Raw genomic sequence first — 25,525 nt, forward strand, 5'->3', positions numbered from 1 at the left:
TATGGTGTTTAATAGTCCATAGTCAAAACAGGTTTTTACTAGGCTTGGGTTAGTTTTGGGTAGTGCAATTAGTTTGTTATATCCTTGTAATTTTTGGGTTATATAGTTGGTGTTTGGTTCTTTGATTTTTGTAGCTCTGGGGTTATGATTTAGAAAAATTTGTACTCTGTAGATATTTTCTACGTATTTTTGGGCGGTGTAGTTGTAAACTTTTTTGTCTTGGTTTAGGCTATCTCGGTATGTGCTAACTTGTGGGGGTATGAATAAGTGGTCTTTTTGTGTTTTTGGTGTAAATGGTTTCTCAAATATTTTATTCATATTCATATTCTGGTATCTTGGTCGATTAACTCCTTTGCTTGTACCTGCAGAAGTAGATTGATAAATGTTATGGGTTTTATGGAGTGTCCCAACGTTTCCTTCTAGCTCTGGAACTTTAATGTCTTCCGATCGGCTTAGCTCTGCACACTGCTGAGTTAGCTGATTTGTAGCTATAGACATCAGTTTATCTTCATTAGTCTTTAGCTTTTCTATCTCATTACCCATACTGTCCACTTTCATTGAAAGCGTAGTTAGGGTGTTAAGTATTTTTTCTAGAGTATCTTCTTCTATTATTTCAGTCTGTGTAGCTTTGTCTTGATATGTAATCTGCAATAACATTTTTGTTAGTACTGATCACTTCAATTGTAAGCAGGGTGCTACTTCCAGTGCTACCAATATCTAGTAATTATATGTGAATTTCCAGATATGTTTCCCAAAGATCTTCCTGGAGTTCCTTCCGAGCAGGAAATTAACTTTGAAATAGACCTTCTTCCTGATACTCAGCCCATCTCTATCTCGCTGTATAGAATGGATCCAGTATAACTCAAAAATTTAAAAGAACAATTAAAGGATCTCCTAGATAAGGTACTCATCAGACCCAGCATAACCCCTTAGGGTGCACCAGTTCTATTTGTGTGTAAGAAAGTCGGTTCTCTCAGAATGTGTATTGACTACCATCAATTGAACAAAGTTACAGTCAAAAACAAGTATCCACTTCCCAGTATTTATGACTTGTTTGACAAACTTCAGGGTGCTAGTTGCTTTTCTATGATAGACCTCAGATCAGGCAATCATCAGCTCAAAGTTAAAGAATGTGACATTCTAAAAATAGCTTTCAGAACTCAGTATGGTCACTTTGAATTCCTAGTCATGTCATTTGGTCTTACCGATGTCCCAGCAACTTTCATGGACTTGGTGATCCGTGTGTTCAAGCAGTACTTGGATATATTCATCATAGACTTCATAGATGACATTCTTGTTTACTCCTACAGTGAACATGATCATTCAGACCATCTCAGAATAGTGTTACGGTCCTACAGAGCCCACTAGTTGTTTGCCAAATTTAGTAAATGTAAATTTTGGCTAAGGTCAGAAGCTTTCCTTGGTCATATAAATTTTGGTAATGGCATTAGAGTTGACCCTAAAAGACCAAAGCAGTAAGATACTGGCCCAGACCCATCTCTCCATCATTTATCAGGAGTTTCTCAGGTTTGGCTGGCTATTATCGATGATTTTTCAAAGGTATTTTTTATCTATTGCATCCCCCATGTCCAAATTGACTCAGAAGAAAGTCAAGTATCAGTGGTCAGATTCTTATGAGAAGAGTTTTCAGGAGTTCAAAACTCGATTCACTACAACCCTAGTTTGGACTTTACCAGATAGTTTAGATGGGTTTGTGGTATATTATGATGTTTCCAGAGTGGGTTTTGGGTATGTTTTGATATAGAGAGGTAAGTTCATAGCCAATTCCTCTAGATAGCATAAGGCTTATGGAAATAACTATCCCACTCATGATCTTGTGTTAGTAGCGGTAGTGTTTTCCTTAAAGATTTGGAGACATTATATGTATGGGTTACATATTAATGTGGTCACGAAGCATAAAAGCCTGCAGTATGTATTTTCTTTGATTGACCTAAACCTGCGTTAGAGAAGGTGGTTAGAGTTGTTGAAAGACTATGACATGAGTGTTCTGTATCATCCGAGCAAGGCCAATGTAGTGGATGATGCTCTCAGTAGGATGTCTAAGGGCAGTGTTGCTCACATGGAGGAGGGTAAGAAGAAGTTAGTTCAGGAAGTTCTTCAGCTTTCCCGACTAGGTCTTTCTTAGTTGATTCAGCAGAGGGTAGTGTATCGGTGTAGAATAGTTCAGAATCATTCTTGTTTCCAAAGTAAAAGAAAAGTATGACAGGGATCCCAATTTAGTTGAACAAACAGAGTCTGTCAGAGATCAAAAAGTAAAGGTTTTCTCCTAAAAGGGATATGGTGTGTTGCAGTGCTAGGGTAGACTATGTGTGCCATATATGGATAGTGTGAGACAACAGATTCTTGCAGAAGTGCATGGTGCACGCTAATCGATTAACCCAGGGGCCACCAAGATGCACCCCGACATGCGGGAAGTCTGTTGGTGGAGTTGGATAAAAAGAGATATTGTAGAGTTTAGTTAAGTGCTTAATATGTTAGTAGGTTAAGATTGAGAATCAGAAGCCTAGTGGGCCTATGTAAGAGTTTAGTATTCCCACTTGGATGTAGGAGGAGGTGAATAAGGATTTTGTGACAAGTTTTCCCCGTAATCATTGTCAGCATAATTCGCTTTGGGTCATTGTGGAAAGAATGACTAAATCAACTCATTTCTTACTAGTTCATACCTCATATTCAGCTGAGGATTATGCCAAGATCTATCTTAGAAAGTTGGTCAGATTGTACAAAGTTTCATTGTTCATCATTTCACATAGAGGTATATAGTTATAAAACCCTACAAAGTGCTAAGCTTAACTCAGTTCATTAAAGCTTGAAAGGAGTTCCAAACTTAGAAATTTCAAGTAAATGTCTATACTTAGAATTTTTTTAGCCTTCATAACTTGGCAATCTTGTTTCATGACCATTAGGACCTTAAAATATCAATTGTTATGTTGTTTCATGATCAGGAATGTCAGTAGCTATTTTTGGATGATTTTTAATTTTTTTAGACCTCGTTTGAATCAAGTTTAGATGACCAAAATAGTGGGTCGATGCGATCTCGACGCGCTGCATCACCCATCGCGTCGACAAATATTTTCCCCCAACTTTAGAGTGAAATTCCAGTGAATCAATACGAACTCTACACGTCGTCCATCGTATCGATCCCATCTACGTGGTACAACGATTTGTGCATCACTAGGTACATTTTCAGTCATTAAAACTCTGCATCCAAAGGGGTAAAGAGGTCTTTTCCCACCTTATATCAGCCCCTAAAACATGAGATTAAGCCTCTCTAAAGGCAAAATCCTTTATTCTTTCTAAAAATTTCTCAAGAACAAACACTAGGAGAATTTAATTTCAAATTTCAAGCTTCAAGAATGCACCATTAATCTTCACTAATTCAAGCGCCAAGGTATGTGAAGTGTTAATCCAAGGGTTTCCTTCCACCTTTGGAGTTCAAGAAACTCTTTTAAACTACAAGTTAATTGATTTCATGAATTCCATATTGGATTTGAGTGTGTTCATGATTATGATGATAATTGGGTTTCTAATTCATGGTTTATTATAAGTTTTATGTGAAATTATTAAACATGAGTGTAGTATCATGTGAATTTATGTTAAAACCCTTGGTTTTGTAAATTGGAATTTGAAGTTGATGATGCCTACATATTGTTTAGAATCATGTGCATAGCTTATGTTCCACAAGTGCTTGATAAATTGCTCATGTGAATTAAATGGGAAAGTTATGCCATGCTAGCATATGTGTAATCATATATCTTATAAGTGTTTGATAAAATATCTCTGTGAATGAGCTATGAACAAGTGTACATTGTAGTGCTTTTCAAGTTCATTTTATGCTTTACTGTTCATACTATTGAGTCTTGGGGGTATTCAATACCCGAAAATCTAGTTGTTTACCTAGAGCTATAGTAGTTATAGAACAGTCTCAATAGTGTCACGAACAATAGTACTAAGTAATTAGTCATGATCTCAGTTTAGTAATAGTTAAAAACTCAGTGAACTCAGTCTGTTAACAGAACTCAGTAGTACTCCGTCAGTTAGCGTAACCCAGTGAACTCAGTTTAGTTCAGTTAGACAGCACCATTAGTAACAGTTCAGTCAAGCCTAGTACAAAATAGGAATTAGTTCAGTGTCTATTTAGTTGGGAGTAGGATTCAGGACCGAGTGAACCTAAGGATGGGGACTTACCTGCCAGTAGAGGGTGTGATCCTTATAAGCAATCCTTGCTTTTCAAAACTATGTAGCCACCATAGGTTGAGACATCAACCTTCCAGTTGAGGGTTGGTGAGGTGTCTTACCTGCCAGTTGAGGGTACCACCATTCTCATACAGAGCACCTGCCAGATGAGGGTGACTCAGCACTTATCTTTACCCATGGCACAGTACTGAAACCCTTCCAACTGGGATTACTTTGACCACAATCAGTTCATAGAAGAGGTATGTCGGTTGGATAATTACCTCTCACAGTTTTAGTTTTTGTTGCAATAAAGAACTCAGTTCAGTTCTACAGAATCAGTACTGTCAGACACAGTCACCCAGCTCAATATGGAACTCAGTTCAGTTCTACAAAAATAAGACTATCAGTTATAGTCATTCTCTAATAGTAACAAAGCATCAGTAATCTGTGATATCAGTTATTCAATTATCAAAACTTAGTACCCAGTGTTACCGTGATCTCAGTTACAGCATATGTAGTTATGTGCATATTATTAAATCATCAATATCTACAGTTAGAGGCTTTCAGACTAGACTTTTAGACAGTATTTAGTGTTGCATATTATTGGTACAGTTGGTATCCCTTATTAGTATTTCATGTTTTGAACCTTATGGCATTTCAACCTAATCTTCCACATTTATTTCAGTATTACTTTTCAGCGCTTACATCAGGTACCATTCATGGGTTAGCATATGGTCTTTAGATATTATAAGCACCGTATGGCATTTGGGCTGCAGACTCGAGGCATTATAAACTTGGAATCAGAGCCTAAGGTTCAAAAGAGTCCTAGGAAGCCACACTTATGGACAAGAGGTTATGAGGCATTTTAGGAAAAGTTTTCCATCTTTCAGTATTCATGTCGTGTGAGTGAGCATGATCTAAAGTTAAACTCTCGGTCTAATTCAAATATCCCTTTCATTTATAGAATATACCTCCAAAGAGGACTAAGGGAAGAGGGACAAGAGACCAACCAACACCTTAGCCGAACCAGCCAAATCCCCTAAATGAGCATGTATCCCATGCAAAATTAAGAGTAGCTTTCACCACTCTAGCCAATTTCATTATAGCTCAGAATGAATGGGCAACTACTGTTTAGGCCAACCCAGTAGCCAATACTACTGCATCCAGGATTTGAGACTTTAGCTGAATGAATCATCCAGTATTTATAGGTTCTAAGTTCAATAAGGACCTATAGGAATTCCTTTACCAAGTGTAAAAAGTCACGGATATTATGGGGGTGTTTTCTAGTGAGAATGCTAAGTTGGCCATGTATCAATTGCAGGATATAGCTCACTAAAGGTTTAAGCAATGGAAGGCAGAGAGAGTCACAGATTCAGGGCCCATAGAATGGGAGGAGTTTGCCACTACTTTTCTAGATACATTCTTTCCACTAGAGTTGAGGGAAGTAAAGGTTTTGGAATTTATTAATCTAAAGTAGGGCAACATGGTAGTGAAAGAGTATTCTCTTAAGTTTTTTCAACTATCCAAATATGCTCCTCATGTGGTCACAGATAGCAGATCTAAGATGAGTAAGTTGGTGTTGGATGTGTCTAATAGTGTGGTTAATAAGTGTAGGACCTTAATGTTGATTAAGAAAATGGCCATATCTAGGCTCATGGTCTATGCTTAGTAGATAGAGAAGGCTAATAATAAGGAGAAGGAGAGGAAAAACAAGAGATCTAAAATGGGTAGCTTCAAGGCTAAGAATAAGGAGAAGGAGAGGAAGAACAAGAGATCTAAAATGGGTAGCTTCAACTTCACCCAGCCTGAGTTATAGGGTGAGAATCATTCTCAATTCTGCACAAAATCCTCAGTTTTATCTCAATCCTCAGCAAGTGTCCCAGTGCTAAAATTTAGAGATGGAAACAAAGATAAGGATCTTGGCCCTAACCCCCAGGGTAGAGTTAGAAGTTTTCAAACAAATCCTCTTTGTCAAAAGTATGTAAGAAACCAACAGGGTATCTATAAGGCTTGCAGCAATGTATGTTTCATATATGGCAAGCCATACCTCAGGGTTAAAGATTGTCCTCAATCAGGTTCCAAGGGTTAGTATAATCATCCCTCGACTCAGTCCGATCGCCCAAATCAGCAGGGTGCCACTTTTAGTGCCACCAGTGGGCAACGCCCAAATAGACCCTATGTACTTCAGTCCTGACAGGATTAGGAAAGTTCTCCTGATGTGGTCACCAGTACGTTACATGTTTATTATTTACATGTTTATGCTTTGCTAGATTTAGGAGCTTCTTTGTCCCTTGTAACTCCTTATATAGCCGTTGACTTTGGAATCAGTCCCAAAATCCTAATAGAGCCCTTCTCGATCTCTACCCTAGTAGGTAAATCTATCAAAGTCCTGTGGGTATACAGGAACTATCCGGTTATGGTATCTCAGAAAATTACTTTAACAGACCTAGTAGAGTTAGATATGATAGACTTTGACATTATTCTTGGTATGGATTGGCTTCATTCATGCTATGTTTTAGTTGACTACAGAAAAAGAATTGTCTACCTTCAATTTTTGAACGAACCTATCCGAGAGTTGAGGGTAGTACTTCAGCACTTAGGGGTCATCTTGTTTCCTACCTTAGGGAAAGGAAAATGATATCTAAGAGATGTGTCTATCATCTCGTTCAAGTTCAAGACTCTAGTTTAGAGACCCCTAATCTTGAATTAGTGTCGGTAGAATGTGAATTCCCAGATGTATTTTCCAAAGATCTTTCTGGAGTTTCTCTAGAAAGGGAAATTGAATTTGAAATAGACCTACTTCTTGATACTTATCCTATCTCTATTCCGCCATATAGAATGGATCCAACAAAACTCAAAGAGTTAAAAGAATACTTGAAGGGTATTCATCAGACCCAGTGTATCCCCGTAGGGTGTACTAGTTCTATTCATACGTAAGAAAGATGGTTCTCTTTGAATGTGCATAGACTACCAGCAGCTAAATAAAGTCATGGTCAAGAACAAGTATCCACTTCCCAGAATCAATGACTTATTTGACCAACTTTAGGGTGCCAGTTACTTTTCTAAGATAGACTTCAAATCAGGCTATCATCAGCTTAGAGTCGAGGAATGTGACATCCCAAAAATAGCTTTCCACACCCAGTATGGTCACTTTAAATTCTTAGTCATATCGTTTGGTCTTACCAATGCCCTAGTAGCTTTCATTGACTTGATGAATCGTGTGTTCAAGCAGTACTTGGACATGTTCATCATAGTCTTCATTGATGGCATTCTTGTCTACTCCCGCATTGAACATGATTATGTGGAGCACCTCTGAAAAGTGGTATAGACCCTCAGAGCACATCAGTTGTTCACCAAATTTAGTATGTGTGAATTTTGGATAAGATCAGTAGTCTCTCTTGGCCATATATTGTTCGGTTATAACATTAGAGTTGGTCCACAAAAGATTGAACCAGTGAGAAACTAGCCCAGACCTATCTCTTCATCAGATATTAGGATTTTATTAGGTTTAGCTAGATATTATCGACAGTTTGTTGAGCAATTCTCATCTATCGCATACCTCATGTCTAGATTGACTCAAAAGAAAGTCAAATTCCGGTTGTCAGATTCTTGTAAGAAGAGTTTTTAGGAGTTAGGAACTCCACTCACAACATCCCCAATTTTGACTCTACCATATGGTCTAGACGGGTTTATGGTTTATTGTGATGCTTACAGAGTTGGTTTGGGGTGTTTTTTGATACAGAGAAGTAAGGTCATAGCCTATGCCTCTAGACAGCTTAAGCCCCATGAGAAGAATTACTCCACTAATGATCTTGAGTTAGCAGTTTTGGTATTTGCCTTAAATATTTGGAGGCATTATTTATATGGGGTACATGTAGATATGTTCATAGACCACAAGAGCCTGAAGTATGTATTTTCTCAGAAAGACCTAAACCGGTGTTTGAGAAGCTGGTTAGAGGTGTTGAAAGACTATGACATGAGTGTTCAGTATCATCCGAGAAATGCTAATGTAGTGGATGATGCTCTCAGTAGGATCTCTATGGGTTGTGTTTCTCACGTGGAGAATGGTAAGAAGAAATTAGTTTAAAAAGTTCATCAGCTTCCCTGACTAGGTGTCCGTTTAGTCGATTCAGCAGAAGGTAATGTTTGTGTGCAGAATAGTTCAAAATTATCTTTGTTATCTGAAGTAAAGAAAAAGTAGGACTGAGATCCCAATCAAATCAAGTTGAAAGAGTCAATCAGAGCTCAAAAAGTAGAGTTTTTCTCCTAAGAAGGAGGTGGTGTATTACGTTGCCAGGGTCAGTTATGCATGCCAGGTGTAGATGACTTAAGGCAATGAATTCTTGCAGAAGTGAATGGTGCGCATTACTCTATTCATCCAGGGACCACCAAAATATATCGTAACTGGCGGGAGATCTATTGGTGGAGTGGGATGAAGAAGACATAGCAGAGTTTGTAGCTAAATGCTCAACATATCAGTAGGTTAAGATCAAGCATCAGAATCCTAGTGGGTCTATGCAGGAGTTCAGTATTCCCACTTAGAAGTGGAAAGAAGTGAACATGGATTGTGCGATAGGTTTGCCCCGTACTTGCCGCTAGCATAATTCGATTTGGGTTATTATGGATAGGAGGACCAAATCAGCTCACTTCTTACCAGTTTATACCTCTTATTCAGTAGAGGATTATCCCAAGCTCTATTAGAGAGTTGGTCAGATTACACGAAGTTTATTGTCCATTATCTCAGATAAAGGTACCGAGTTTACCTCTTATTTCTAGAAAGCCTTCCAAAAGGGTCTTGGCACCCAAGTTCACCTCAGTACAACCTTTCACCCTCAGACAGATAGTTAAGTAGAAAGGACCATCCAGACTCTAGAAGATATGTTAAGGGCATATGTCATTGACTTTAAGGGTAAAATGATTATTTTCCATTGATTGAGCTTGCATATAATAACAGTTATCATTCTAGCATCCAGATGGCTTCATTTGAGTTGTGCTCTATGGGAGGAGATATAGATCTCCAATTAGTTGGTTTATAATAGGTGAGGCTATAGTGTTAGGGCCTGACTTGTATTTGATGCCTTAGAAAAAGTTTGGTTGATCAGGGAAAGGCTTAATACAACTCAAAGCCGACAAAAGTCGTATGAAAATGTGCAAAGAAAAGATCTTAAGTTTGAGATTGGTGATTATGTATATTTGAAAATCCTTCCAATGAAAGATGTAAGACCCCATAAAATCCTAAGCTCTACTCAGTATTTTAAGCTTGCTAAGGGGTCCCAGACTTAGAAAATTCTAGCTAAGTATTCAAAGTTATTATTATTTTGTCCTTCGTAAGTTGGAAACTCTATTTCATGACCCTTATAACCTTAAAGTATTGATCTTTAAATTGATTCATGATCAGGAATGTTAGTAGGTATTCCCAGATAAGTTTTGGATTTTTCAAACCTCATTTAACATGTCTGGGAACCCAAAATAGTGTATCAACGCGATCTCAACATGGCGCGCCATCCATCGTGTCGACTAATATTTTTGTTTGCGTCCAATGGAAAATTCTAGTGAACCGACGTAGATTCAACATTGTGTATTGGCCATCGTATCGATGCAGATAATGTAGTACATTGGTCTGTGCATCGACAGTTCAGTTTTCAATCATTAGAAGTTGCATCCTCAGGGGTATTAAGGTCTTTTTCCCACACATATCAGCCCCAAAAACACAAGATTAAGCCCCTTTAGAGGCTAAATCCATTCATTATTCTCAAATTTCTAAAGAACAGAAACCCTAGGTGATCTAAATTCAAAAATCAAGACTCAAGATTTCACCGTCGCTCTTCAAGAATTTAACAATCAAGGTATGTGAAATGTTCATCCAAGGATTCTTTCCACCCTTGGAGTCCAAGAAACTCATTTAAACTTTAAGTAGGTTGATTTTATTCTTTTTCATAAATTGAAATCAAATAGTATCCATGATTATTGCTATAATTGATTTTCTATTTCATGATTTACTACAAGACTTATGTAAAATTTATAGACATGTGTGATTTATCATGTAAATTCATGTTGAAACCCATGGAATTATGAATATGGAATTGAATCATGATGCTCATATGTTGTTTTAATGTCATATGTATATATTATGCTATCCAAGTGTTTGATAAATTACTCATATGAATGTAATGAGAAGATTATATCATGCTAGTATGTATATTATTTCGTCCCATGCAAGTGTTTGATAAAATGCCTCTATAGATGCATTATGAACAAGTGTGCATTTTTATGATATGTTATGAAAGATCATATAAATCTTTACTTTTTCATGCTATCGAGTCCTGGGGGTATTTATACCCGATAATTTAGTTGTTTACCTAGAGCCAGTGTCAGTTATAGAATAATCCCAGTCACGTCGCAATCAGTAGTACTCTCAGCCAGTTATAGGACTTAGGAGAACTCAGTAGATTCAGTATTAGTCTCATCTAGTTCAGTATTTAGTTCAGACCTCAGTAAACTCAGTCAACTAACAGAATTCAGTAGTATTCAGTCAGTTAGCAGAACTTAGTAAAATCAGTAATAGTTTAGTCAAGCCTAGTATGAACTAGGAAATCAGTTCAGTGTTTATTCAGAAGAGAGTAGGATTCAACACTAAGTTAACCCAGGGATAGGGGCATTCCTGCCAGCAGAGGGTTTGACCCTTAGTAGCAATCCCTGTATTATAGAACTACCTATCCAACGTAGGTTGAGATATCTTTCTGCCAGACTAAAGTCTATACATCTCGTACGAGTTTTCCTTCCAGCAAGGGTTGACGAAAGAGCTTCTTATCAGAGAGGGTTAACTCATAGTTTTCTTTACCCATGGAATGGTACTGATACCATTATAACTAGGGTTATAGGTTAGACCCTAATATATTCAGAAAGAGGTATGTTGGTTAGATGATTACCTCCCACAGTCTTTGTTTCAGTTTCAGTCTCATAATAGAACTCAGTTTAGTTCTACAGATTCAGGACTATCAGATATAGTCAGTCAATTTAGTACAGAACTAAGTATAGTTCCACATGATCAAGACTGTCAGATACAATCACTCAGTTATCAGCTACACTATATCAGTAAACTGAGATCTCAATAAATCAGTAATTTATAACTCAATATCCAGTGTTATCATGATCTCAGTTACAGTATATGTATTCATACCTGTACTCTCATTCAGTTATTTTATGCCATTCAGTCAGTATTGTTCATGAATATGAACCCATGCATTTCAGCCTATTGCACTTAGCATACCAGTATATTCAAAGTATTGACACATACTTTTCTCTTGTGCTATGATGTTTTATATCATAGGTTCAAAAGCATGGGCTTTTGGGCACCCTTAGCAGTTCAGATCTTCAGTAGTCAGAGTTAGTAGTGAGTCCTCATAGTTTGATGACATGATAATTTTCTTCAATATTTTAGTTTATCAGTATAGTTTTAGTAGTTGGAATTAGTTGAGGGCTTATCCCATCAACTCCATGATTCAGATAGTAGAGGCTTTTCAGATAGATGTTTCAATTTTTGTCTTGTTATACTATATTTAATTTTATTTCAATATTGAACCCTATGGTAAGTTTTTGCCTAATTTCTGCATATTTGAAGTATCACTATTCAATTATTGTAGAAGGTACCAGTCATAGGATAGTTTATGGTCCTTCAGAATTATGAGCATCATGTATCATCCGGGGTACAGACTCATGGCATTACAAAAGGAGTGAAAAGGTTTGGCAAGAAGGGCAATCTTAGTCCCTGATATATTGGTCCTTACTGAATTCTCAGTCGCTTTCAAAAGGTAGCCTACGAGCTTGAGTTTCCTTCAGACTTAGCTTTATTTCATCCAGTGTTTTATGTCTCTTACTAAAGAAATACATAGGTGACCCATCAGAGCTGTAGTCCTGTTAGAGCACATTGATGTTTAGAATAGCCTCTCTTATGATGAAATTCCAGTCAAAATCCTCGATCATCAGGTTTGCAGACTAAGGAACAAAGAAGTTACTTTAGTCAAAGTTCTCTAGCAAAATTAGTCCATTGAGGGAGCTACTTGGGATGCTGAAGCAGATTTGCGGACCAAGTATCCTCACCTTTTCTCCATAAAATCATATTCAACTCTCAGTAATAGTTCTCCTTGAATTTACTCAGTTCCATATTCAGATTTTCTTTATGAGTTGATATCAGTTCAGTTGCATAGCATTCTTATATCATGCATACCTTCATGAATTATATCAGTCATGTATCGTGATTTTAGACTTCAGTTTCAGTCATGCTTCAATTATGCATGTTCAGTATGAAAAACTTAGTGTACCAGTAATTCTAGTCAAGTAATCATGCCTCAGTTGTGCATGTCTAGTAGGTAACTTAGTCTATTAGTTCTCTCAGCTTAGTTAGTCTCATTCGAGGACAAATAAAGGAGGAGATATTGTAAAACCCTTCGAAGTCCTAAGCTTAACTTAGTCCTTTAAAGCTTGAAAGGAGGTCCCAGACTTAGAAATTTTAGCTAAGTGTCTATACTTAGAATTATTTTAGCCTTCATAAGTTGGTAATCTTAATGCACAATATTTAGGACCTTAAAATATTGATTTTTAGGTTGATTCATGATCAGGAATGTCAGTAGGTGTTTCCGGATGAGCTTCAGATTTTTTGGACTTTGTTTTAATTAAGTTTGGATGACTAAAATAGTTGGTCGATGCAATCTCGATGCACCGCGTCGCCCATCGCATCAACAAATATTTTTCCCCAGCTTCAGAGTGCAATTCCTGTAAATTAATATGGGATCGATGTGGCATGTTGGTCTGTGCGTCACTGGGCATATTTTTAGTCATTAAAACTCTATATCCAGAGAGGTAAAAGGGTCTTTTCCCACCTTATATCATCCCCTAAAACACGAGATTAAGCCTCACTAAAGGAAAAATCCTTTATTCTTTCTTAAAATTTCTCAAGAACAAACCCTAGGAGAATCTAATTTCAAATTTCAAGCTTCAAGAACGCACCATTAATCTTCACAAATTCAAGCACCATGGTATGTGAAGTGTTCATCTAAGGGTTTCCTTCCACCCTTGGAGTTCAAGAAACTCTTTTAAACAACAAGTTAATTGATTTCATGAATTCCATGTTAGGTTTGAGTGTGTTCACAATTATGATGATGATTGGGTTTCTAATCCACGGTTTATTACAAGTTTTATATGAAATTATTTAACATGAGTGTAGTATCATGTGAATTCATGTTAAAACCCTTGGTTTTGTAAATTGGGATTTGAAGATTATGATGCCTACATGTTGTTTAGTATCATGTTCATAGCTTATGTTCTATAGGTGCTTGATAAATTGCTCATGCGAATTAAATGGGAAAATCATGCCATGCTAGCATATGTGTAAGCAAGTATCTCATAAGTCTTTGATGAAATGTCTCTATGAATAAGTTATGAACAAGTGTGAATTGTTATGCTTTTCAAGCTCATGCTATGCTTTAATTTACATGTTATTGAGTCCTGGGGTATTAAATACCCAAAAATCTAGCAGTTTACCAAGAGCTACTATAGTGATAGAACAATCTCAGTAGTGTCACAAATAATAGTACTCAGTAATTAGTCATGGTCTCAATTTAGTAATCAGTTCAGAACTCAATAAACTAAATCAGTTAACAGAACTCAGTAGTACTCCGTCAGTTAGCGTAACCCAGTGAAACTTGTTCAATTTAGTTAGATAGCATGATCAGTAACAGTTCAATTAAGCCTAGTACAAACTAGAAATCAGTTTTGCATCTATTCAGTTGTGAGTAGAATTCAGCACCGAGTGAACCCAAGGATGAAGACTCACCTTCCAGCAGAGAGTATGATCCTTAGAAGCAGTCCTTACATTCCAAATCTATGTAGATACCATAGGTTGAGACATCAACCTTCCAGTTGAGGGTTGATGAGGTGTCTTACCTGCTAGTTGAGGGTACCACCATTCTCATTCAGAGCACCTGCCAGATGAGGATGACTTAGCACTTGTGTTTACTCATGGCACAGTACTGATACCCTTTCAACTGGGGTTATAGGTTTGATCCTAATAGTTCAGAGAAGGGGCATATCAGTTAGATGATTACCTCCCACAGTTTTACTTTATGTCGCAATATAGAACTCAGTTTAATTCTACAAAATCAGGACTACCAGACACAGTCACCCAGCTTAGTATGGAATTCAGTTATCAGAACTCAGTGCCCAGTGTTAACATGATCTCAGTTACAGTATGTGTAATTATGTGTATATCATTGCATCATCAGTATCTACTGTATTTTTAGACATATATGTACTCTTATTCCATTACATTCATATTACTCAGTCAGTTATTGTTCATGCTCATGAACCCATGCATATCAGCCTACCTCACTTAGCATACCGGTACATTTAAAGTACTGACGCATACCTTTCTTTTGTGCTATGATGTCTTATATCATAGGTTCAGACACATGGGCTCCTGACCACACTTAGTAGCCCAATCTATCAACAACGGACTAAGTGGTGAGTCCTTATAGTTTGAGGACAAAGTTATCATTTTGGTATTTAAGTATTTAGTTTATTACAGTAGTCGGAGTTAGTTTGGGGCTTGTCCTATTAACTCCATATTCATACAGTTAGAGGCTTTCATACTACACTTTCAAACAGTATTTAGTTTTGCAAATTATTATTACAGTTGGTATCCTTTATCAGTATTTTATGTTTTGTACCTTATGGCATTTTAGCCTAATCTTATGCCTTTATTTCAGTATTACTATTCAGTGCTCACAACATGTACCAGTCATGGGTTAGCTTATGGTCTTTTAGGATTTTGAGCATCGTGTGGTGTTTGGGGTGCAAACTCAGGGCATTACAGTAGTTTACCTCTCATTTTTGGGAAGCCTTTCAAAAGGGTCTTGGTACCCAAGTTTATCTCAGTACAGTTTTTCACCCTCAGATGGATAATCAAGCAGAAAGGACCATTCAGACTTTGGAAGATATGTTAAGAGTGTGTTTTATTAAGTTTAAGGGTAGCTGGGATAACCACTTTCCTCTGGTTGAGTTTACATATAATAATAGCAGTTATTCTAATATTCAGATGGCTCCGTTTGAGGTGCTTTATTGGAGGAGATGTAGATCTCCCATTGGTTGGTTTAAAGTGGGTGAGGCCGCAGTATGGTATTCGATGCCTTAGAAAAAGTTTAGTTGATTAGGAAAAGTCTTAGATAGCTTAGAGCCGACAGAAATCATATGTAGATGTATGAAGAAAGGATCTCGAGTTTGAGATTGGTGATTTATGTGTATTTAAAAATATATCCTATGAAGGAAGTGAAAAGGTCTGGCAAGAAGTGGAAACTCATTCCTCGATATATCAATCCATACTGAATCCTTAGCCATTTTGGAAAGGTAGCTTACGAACTTGAGTTACCTTCAGACTTAGCTTCAATACACCCAGTGTTTCACGTTTCCTTGTTTAAGAAATGCATTGGTGACCCAACAATTGTAATCCCTATAGAGGGTATAGATGTTCAGAATAGTCTTTCTTATGAAGAAGTTCCAGTCAAAATTCTTGATCATCAGATTCACCGACTGAGGAATAAAGAAGTTCCTATAGTCAAAGTTCTTTGGCCGAATCAGTCTATTGAGGGAGCTACTTGGGAAGCAAAAGTAGATATGCAGAGTAAGTATCCTCACCTCTTCTCCGCAAACTCAAACTCAGCCTAAGGTAACAATTTTTCTTAAATTTACTCAGTTCCATGCTCAGATTACCTTTACAAACTCGATATCGATTTCAGTTGCATAACATTCTCATATCATGCATACCTTTAGAAAATAGCTCAATCAGGTGTCATGTCATCAGAATTTAGTTATGTTTTAGTTAAGTATGTTCAGTATGAAAACTCTGTATATCAATAGTTTCAATCATGTAATCATGCTTCAGTTGTGAATGCTTATCAAGTAAACTCAGTCTATCAGTATTCTCAGTTTAGTCAGACTCATTCGATGATAAATGTTCCTAAGGGGGAGATATTGTAAGACCCCACAGAATTCTAGCTTAACTCAATCCTTTAGAGAAGGAAAAGAGGTCCCAGACTCAGAAATTTCAGCCAAATGTTTATACTTAGAATTATTTTAGCCTTTGAAATTTTGGCGATCTTATTTTACGACCCTTATGACCTTAAAATGTCGATCCTTGGATTGAATCATTATTAGATGTGTCAATAGGTCACTTCGGGAGAGTTTTAGATTTTTTGGACCTCGTTTGAAGTATGTTTGGATGACCAAAATAGTGGGTCGATACGATCTCAACGCATAGCATCAACAGATATTTTCTCCAACATTCAATGCAAATTCTAGTGACCCAATGCAAACTCGATGCGGTGCTTTGGTCATCACGTCGATACCATTAATGCAACATCTTGGTTTGTTCATCACTGGGTGCAGTTTTTGCTCTTTTAATTCCGCATCTAGAGGGGTATTAAGGTCAATTTCTCCACTTCTATTCAGCCCTAGAACACATAATTAAGTCATACAAAAGGCAAAAATTCATTATTTCTCTAAAACTTTCTCAAGAACAAACCCTAGGGCATCCAATTTCAAATTCAAGATTCAAGAACACACCATCAATCTTCATGAATTTGATTACCAAGGTATTTTAGGTGTTCATTCAAGGGATTCATCCACCTTTGAATTTCAAGAACCTCTTTTAAAACTGCAAGTTAATTGCTTTCATAAATTTCATGTTGAATTTGATTGTATTCATAATTATGATGTTATTTGGGTTTTAATCCATGATTTAATTCAAGTTTTATGTGAATTAATTAACATGTGTGTAATGTTATGTGGATTCATGTCAAAAAAAACCTTGAATTTATAAGTTGGAATTGGTAATCATGATGCCTATATCTTGTTCATTACTATGTGTGTAGATTATGCTCCCCAAGTGTTTGACATAATGTCATATGAGTTGATTAGTGAAATCATAACATGATATTATGTGTACAAGTTCATAACATGGAAGTTTTTGATAAAATTCCACAATGGATGAATTATGACAAAGTAACTAGCTATTATGCTTTCAAGATTGTGTCATGTTTTACTCCTTATGCCATCGAGTCCTGGGGGTATTCAATAACCAAAAATCTAGACGTTTACCTAGAATTTCAGTAGTTACATAATAGTCTCAGTAATGTCATGAACAGTAGTACTCAGTGAGTTATAGAAGTTAGTGAACTCAGTCCAGTTCAGTTAGACAGCATGATCAGTAATAGTTCAGTCAAACGTAGTACAATCTAGAAATTAATTTAGTGTCTATTTAGTTGGGAGTAGGAATCAACACCAAGCGAACCTAGGTATTGGGGCACTCCTGCCAGTAGAGGGTTTGACCCTTAGTAGCAATCTCTATGTTACAGAACTATATAGCCAGCATAGGTTGAGATATCTTCCTGACAAACTAGGGTTGATACATCTCATACGAGTTTTCCTGCTAGCGAGGGTTGATGAAATATCTTTCTTCTAGAGAGAGTTAACACATATCCATTGTTAGTATCCCTTGTCAAAGTTCTAACACCCTTCCAACTAGGGTCACAGGTTGGACCCCAACTCAGTTCATAATCAGGGTATGCCGGTTAAATACACACTCCCACAATTTCAGTTTCAGACTCAGTATAGAACCCAATTCAGTTTCACAGAATTAGGACTATCATACACAGTTAGCCAACTCAGTATAGAACTCAATTCAGTTCTACAGGATCAATACTATCAGGAACAGTCGCTCAGCTATCAATAATACAGTTATCAGTAAACTCTGATATCAATCATTCAGTTATCAAAACTCAGTATCCTGTGTTAACATGATCTCAATTACAGTATATTTAGTTACGTGCATAGTATTACATAATCAGTGGTTTAGTAGTTTCAGTCATACATGTACTCTTATTCAATTATATTTATGTCATTCAGTCAGTTATTATTTATTCATATGAACCCTTGTATATCAACCTACCTAACTTAGCATACCAGTACATTCAAAGTACTGATGCATACTCTTTCTTTTATGCTATGATGTCTTATATCATAGGTTTAGATGTACGAGATCCTGACCATATTTAGCAGCCCAGACTATCAGCAGTAGATATAATGGTGAGCCCTCATAGTTCGAGGACAGAGTTATCATTTTAGTATTTCAGTAGCTCATTATGTTCAGTAGTCGGGGTTAGTTGGGTATTTGTCCCATCAACTCCATGTTTAGACAATTAGAGGTTTTGGGGCTATATTATTTAAAACAGATGTTTAGTTTTTAGTATTTTTTTATCGGTATTTAGTATTTGTTTTTTATTTATGAACCTTATGAAAACTTGAGCCTAACTTCCACTTTTATTTCAGTATTATTAGTCAGTGCTCATAGCAGGTACCAGTCACGGGTTGGCTTGTGGTCATTTAGGATTGCAAGCACTGTGTAACGCCCAGGGTACAGACTCATAGCGTTACAATATTAAGGGAGTGTTAAAGAATGAAGTTAGTATTGTCTAGATATAGTTTATTTGTGTGAGTTTGAGCATTTATGTGTAGGCTATTAGAGTGTAGAAATTATGGCTTTATCTTTAGGATATGAAATAGACCCATAATCTTAAAATGTTGGCTTTAATCTAAGGGGGAGATGATAGGGTGAATAACCAAGTCAAGTTTTATGAATTAGGTTATGATTCATGTCAATAAGAGTTGTGATGAAATGTTTGTAATGCCCCAGGAGTACACCCTTGATGCCACACGGTGCTTGGAACCACAAGTGATCCCAAGCTAACCCATGAATTGGCATACTGTTAAGAAACTTAATTATAATACACTAAATAACAAATTCTGCTATGCTGAAACATAATTTTACTGAAAATCTAAAATAGTTTGTAACTGACAAGGTTTTACAATCTGATAAACCTGAAGGAAGAAATAGAAATTACATGACTAACTTTGACTGACACCTATGAAGCCTCTACTATACTGGCTATAGATATCTAAGACATGCCCCCAACTACAACTAATCAATACATATAAAAAATAAATGAACTATAACTGTTTGGAGTTCCCAAAATAAGAGAACTTATCACTTGCTAGCTAGAAATTGCAAATGTCTGATCATGATGCATAGGCTATAACTGGTACCTACATTATGAGATAATGTAGCACATAGACATATATGTGGATCAGTACTTCTAGAATGTACTGAGTATGCAGTGGTGAATGCAATAAGTAAAAGTAATTTCATACATAATCTTAAAATATACATGACTAGGTGTAAGTAGATTCACAAAGAGACTTAAATAGACTGAAAGCTGAAATATCTTAAACCATGAGTAACAAACATTATCTGATAAGCTGGTGAATCACTACACTTAGTTTTTTTAAAACTTCCCTGTTATAATATAAGTAGAACAAAAACTGGGATACGGTAAAACATGAATATATGAACATTCAAAAATGAACATATATATACTAAACTGATCTAATTACTTGAATATCTGATTCCTAGGTGGCGGAATGTTTGAAACTTAAGAAAGGGGATAACTAATACCTATATACTGAGTAGCTGATATAAGAATATGGATTAATGGTATTCGAACACTGAATATCTGATGATTGAATACTAATTATGTAACACTAGACTGAACTTAGTCTGAATAACTGGACTGAAACTGTGGTGTATTATGCATATGAGGTAAGGACTAACTGAACAACATGAGATAATAGAGAATGAATATGTAAAAACTATAATATCTGAGAATGCAAGACCAAGAATGAAACATGATTCTGATATAGTCTATAAACTAAGATATTGAAATCGTGATAACTGAATAACTAGTAACTGTATTCTATGGTCAAGCAAACCTAAAATTAAACTCTGAAAATAAATATTAAACTAAGACTGTGGGAGCTATCATCTAATTGACATTCCTTAATCTGAGCTAATCGGGAAACAACCTGTAACCCCAGTTAGTAGGATGTCAGTACCAAGCTACGGGTACTGACAATGGTTGTATGGATTCACTAAAATGGTGTCCCGAAGGACTAAGGAGTAAATTAATACTGGCAGGAAAATCATGAGATATGTGTCAACCCTAAATTACCAGGAAGACATCTCAAACCTATGCTGCCTACGGAGTTCTAGAACGTAGGGATTACAACTAAGAGTCACACCCTCAACTGGCAGGTGAGCCCCATCCCTGGGTTTGCTCGATGCTAAATCCTACTCTCAACTGAACTGAAATAGATTACTAACTGGTGCATACACTAAAACTAATAACTGATAAGCTCAGGTCTTGGTATTCTGAAAATAAAAATGCATACGGATTCTGAGGTAATTATTAATGTATAAATTAATAATGGAATTGAAATTGGATAGAGCTAAGCTTAATTGGACTCACAGCTAACCATATTACTGATTAAATGATTTTTCTCATGGTATAACTAAAATCATTCTGTAGATACTGAAAATTAGGTAAACAGCTAAATTTCAAGTATTCGTAACCCCCAGGACTCGATAACAATAACAATAGGGTATACTAAATCTTCAGGACATAATAAGTAGTCAATATTCAAAACCCAATCATTAGGTCATTTCATCAAACACTTTGGAATCATGAACTTGAACATGAGAATGTCTTAAACATGGGAGCATAGCTTGATTACATGACTAAGATCACGAATTAGGTGATTTAAATAAAATTCACTAGGAATAGAATATGGGAGTTTCATTAAAACATGTAAAGATAATAGCTTGAACATAAGAATATCTTAAACATGAGGGAACAATAGAGTTACATGGAAAAATTCATAACTTGGGGATTCATCTTAAAATTTTATTGAACATAATATGGGAATTTCATCAAATATATGGAGACCCTAAACTTATGCATAGGAATAAGCAAGCATGCGAAAATATCATGGCAACATGGATCAATTCACAACTTAGGGATTTGATATGAAGATCATATGTAATACCCCATATTTCCCTAGCTTAATTTAACTTAGTACATAAGTTATTCCATATAAATTTTTCTAAATACTCAGTATTTTTTGGTTTAGAGCCTGTCATTGCATAGGAAATTTATTTAGTTTTTCAAAGATATAAAATTCGCACAAATCTGATACCCAGGCAAAGAGTTAAAACCATTTTTGTAAATCAGTGTGCCAACAGGCACTTCACCGCGTCGCGGAGGCCAGCAAAATGGCAATTGTCACATTCCAGTGTTTCTCCATAATAATGGGGCATCGCGCCATAAGACCAGTTCACAATTGTTAATTTACAGTAAGGCATCGTGATTTCACCGCATCGCGCCAAGGGCCAAATTCCCATTCAGTGAAGCACTATGATTTCATCGCGTCGTGCCAAGCCTTCAGTTCTCAGTTGTCCATTTTCCAGTGAACCGGCGCGATTACGCCACATCACACTGGTATGCAAAATCAGGTTTCCAGTGATGATTTTTAAATCATTTCCAGGGGTAATTGGGTATTTTTCCATGACCTAAGTCAGTCTTAAACACAAGATTTAGCCCTAAATAACCTAGTTATACCTTTATTCACTCATTCTTCCCCAAATTAAAAGCATTCTCTCTCAAAGGTACAAACCCTAGCTTCAAGAAATCAGGAACAAAGCTCAAGAATTCCTCCAAGAATACCAAGAAGTAAAATACCCAGGTATGTTAGGTGTTCATTTATGGGCTTCTTTCACCCATGAAGTCCAAGAACCTCTTTTTAAATTACAAGTTTATAGATTCATGATCTCAATGCTTGAAATTGATTCTATTCATGTTTAGGATAGTAAATGGGTTTCAATTCATGATTAATTACAAGTCTCTATGAAATTAAGATAGTTTATGTGCTGAATTATATGAATTGTATGCTAAACCCTTGAATTTGCAATTGAGTATTATATTTATGATGTTCATGTGTTGAACATTGTTATGTGAAATAATCCATGCTCCCCAAGTGTTTGTTAACATGTCTATGTGAAGTAATTGGTGGAATCATGACATGTTATTATGTGGTCCCAATCATGTACAAGCTTATACCTTACAAGTGTTTGATAAAATGTCTCTATGAATGAATTGTGGACAAGTGTACATTGTTATGTATTTCAAGATCATGTTATGCTTTACTTTTCATGCTATCGAGTCCTGGGGGTATTCAATACCCAAAAATCTAGTTGTTTACCAAGAGCTTCAGTAATTACAGAATAGTTTTGGTAGTGTCATGCTCAGTAGTACTCAGTCTATTATAGAAACTCAGTATCAATTCAATCCAATCAGTTAACATGATCAGCAATAGAACTCAGTAAAACTCAGTTTCAGTCCAGTCAAGTTAAGTATAATCAGTCCAGTGTCTATTTAGTTGGGAGTAGGATTCAGCATCGAGTGAACCTGAGAATGGGGGCTCACCTACTAGTAGAGGGTGTGATCCTTAGAAGCAATCCTTGAGTTCTAGAACTATGTAGCTAGCGTAGGTTGAGATATCAAATGAACCAGTTAAGGGTTGATGAGGTGTTTTAACCTACCAGCTGAGGGTTCCACCGTTCTCATCAGAGTACCTATCAGATGAGGTTAACTTTTTAGTGTCTTTACCCGTGGCATGGTACTGATACCCTTCCAGTTGGGGTTACAGGCTTGGACCCCAAATCTATTCAGAAAGGGGAATGTCGATTAGATGATTACTTCTCATAGTCTTAGTTTTAGTCTTTAGTGTAGAACTCTGTTCAGTTCTACATAATTAGGACTGTCAGACACAGTCAATCAGTATTAGTAACTCAGTTATCAGTGACTTCATATTCTCAGTTATTCAATATCATAACTCATTACTTAGTTTTATAAAAGCTCAATTACAGTATACATGTATATGCACAATATTGCATACCCAGTATTTACAATAGTTTCAGATATCTATGTACTCTTATTCAGTTACTCTATATCATTCAGTTAGTTATTGTTCATGCATATGAACCCCTTTATTTAGCCTTACCTCATCTATCATACTAGTACATTCCACATACTGACGCATACTCTTTCTTTGCACTATGATATCTCATATCATAGGTTCCTGACCGTACATAGTCAAATTCCGACTCAGCCAGCAGTGTCAAATTTAGTAGTGAGTCCTCATCTATCGAGGATATATTTTATTTCAGTATTTTAGTATTCGAATTTAGTTGGGGGATTGTCCCATCAAATCCACAGTCAAATAGTTCAGTTAGAGGCTTTTCAGACTAGACTTTCAGATAGTATTCAATTTTAAAGATTATTATTACAATTGATATTCTTTATCAGTATTTTAGATTCAAACGTTATGGCATTTTAGCTTATTTTCTGAATTATTTTGGTATTATTATTCAGTTCTCACAGCAGATATTAGTTATGGGTTAGCTTATGGTCCTGCGGGGTTGTAAGCACCGTGACGCATCTGGGGTACAGACTCAGGGTGTTACATCATTACATTTATAATATGTATTAGTTCGTTCCACTTGAAAACACATATACTCTTAACATGAAATCAAACACGTGAGGATCATGATTTAAAACATAGAAGTATTTAAACCATGAAAATCACATAAATCTCAACACTAAAAACATGGGTTAAGGATTTAATCATGTAAAAATCACCATTTAAGCATATCAAGGCAATTTCAACAAAAACCATTTGTAAACATGATATATAATCAAAGTTCATGGAGGCTTCATGGATATAATTCATATTAACATGTAAATTTCATAAATTTGAACTTAAATAATGGGTTTTTTGGCTTCAGGGATGGAAGGATACCCAAGGATGAACTCCCACATACCTTATTAGATTAATTGGATATAGAAGCTTGAACTTTGAATTCCTAATGATGTTCTTGAAGTTCTAGAATCAGGAAGCTTGGGTTCTTTCATTTCTTAAAGAAAATCTTAGGAAGTTCTTGGTCTTCTTGAAGAGGCTAGGGTTTTCTTGGAGAGAAAAAGATGAACAATAATGTATCTAATGCTTTTAGGGGCTGAATTTAAGTGTTATGGACGGATTTGGGTAAGGGAAATTGACCAATGTGCCCCTAGATCCTTTAGGAACTAAACAGTGAGTGAAATAGCTCCATATCGCATCTTCCATCATGTCAGAGACAGTAATGCATCACGTCACTCATCGCATCGAGGATCAGCGCGTCGTACCCCAATCATGTCGGCTTACTGCCTCTCACAAAAAATGCCATAACTTCTTACTCGAGTTTTGGATTAAGGCGAAATTGGTATCTTTGGAAAGATAATTCAATTATCTACAATTTGGTGGGTCCTGAGCTGCAAAATTCTATGAATATATAAAAATTTATATGCATTCAAAGTAGACCCTTATAGAATCAAATACCAAACTTTGGACGAATCATAGGGTCTTAGCTCAACTATATTCTAAGTGATTCTTATGAATATTTTCACCTCGAAAGAACATAAAAAATGAGGATAATTAGCATGAAACTTATATTCACATGGGAATCATTTTGATTATAGCTTATACACATAGAAACGACGGTTCAAAAACTAGCCCAAAAATGTAGGGTATTGTATTGTTGATCCATTCTTACTCTAGTGTATTCTTTTCCTTAAATTTCAGTCATTATGACATCCTATCTATGTATTGCATGATAGAACCATACCTGTGACTAATGTTTATACAATTCATGCATATTCAAGTTCATTCTCAGCTCCTAGTAAAGAAGTAACAGTTTCACACTGTGATTTGAGTCATGCTTCATAAATCTATGAATCCCAGTCTTATGTTAAGTAATTTAGAATAAGTTGGACCCATGTTTCAGTTTATGCTTTATTTTCAAAATTCATGCTACACCCTTAACGACTTGTGAAATTCATATTATGTATATCCCTAGTTTAAATCTCTTTAATGAATCTATATCTTTGATAATCTATTTCTCAAACCTTAGTAAGTGTCAAATTTATGTATAGTATTCTTTCATGCTATAGGTCCTCATGTTCTAGCCTTTCAGTGACCCTATTCTTATGTTAAGATAGTGGTGATAAAAATGGATGAACAATAGTTTTGATGAAAGAGAGTACATGACCATTAGTAGGGAAGATTATTGTATACTTGTTTTATCTAAGTCTATAAGTACGAAGGAAGAATAAGAATATGTCATAGTTAGTTGGGAATTCCAGGTGTGTCTTCTTAAGGATGGGAAATAGTTTCTAGGTGGGTTAATTTGATAAAAGTTCATATGTGGTTATAATGATAGGCTTGAATTTTATGTTGGTGGATAAGTGGATAAACATATTATGCGCTAGTAAATTCCCAATTAGAGCTTAGAGTT

This window comes from Capsicum annuum, chromosome 7, assembly GCF_002878395.1.
Source record: "Capsicum annuum cultivar UCD-10X-F1 chromosome 7, UCD10Xv1.1, whole genome shotgun sequence".
NCBI lineage: Eukaryota > Viridiplantae > Streptophyta > Magnoliopsida > Solanales > Solanaceae > Capsicum > Capsicum annuum.